Source organism: Fragaria vesca, linkage group LG1 (assembly GCF_000184155.1).
Source record: "Fragaria vesca subsp. vesca linkage group LG1, FraVesHawaii_1.0, whole genome shotgun sequence".
Classification (NCBI taxonomy): domain Eukaryota; kingdom Viridiplantae; phylum Streptophyta; class Magnoliopsida; order Rosales; family Rosaceae; genus Fragaria; species Fragaria vesca.
Window position 1 is genome coordinate 19,467,931 of NC_020491.1, and position 202 is coordinate 19,468,132.

Sequence of the window (202 nt, forward strand, 5' to 3'; positions counted from 1 at the left end):
CTAAGGCATCGGATTCCACCACGTTACTTGATAAATCTCTAAATATTATCTACTAATTCCCGAATTAGGAGTAGCAATCTAGAAATCAATCTACTGCTTTCTCAAGATTTAACAATGAAGCACACATGAAATATATCTAAAGTAGACTCTTCTTCGCTTCTTAATTATGAACATCAAAGCATCACATGTACACAAACTTATT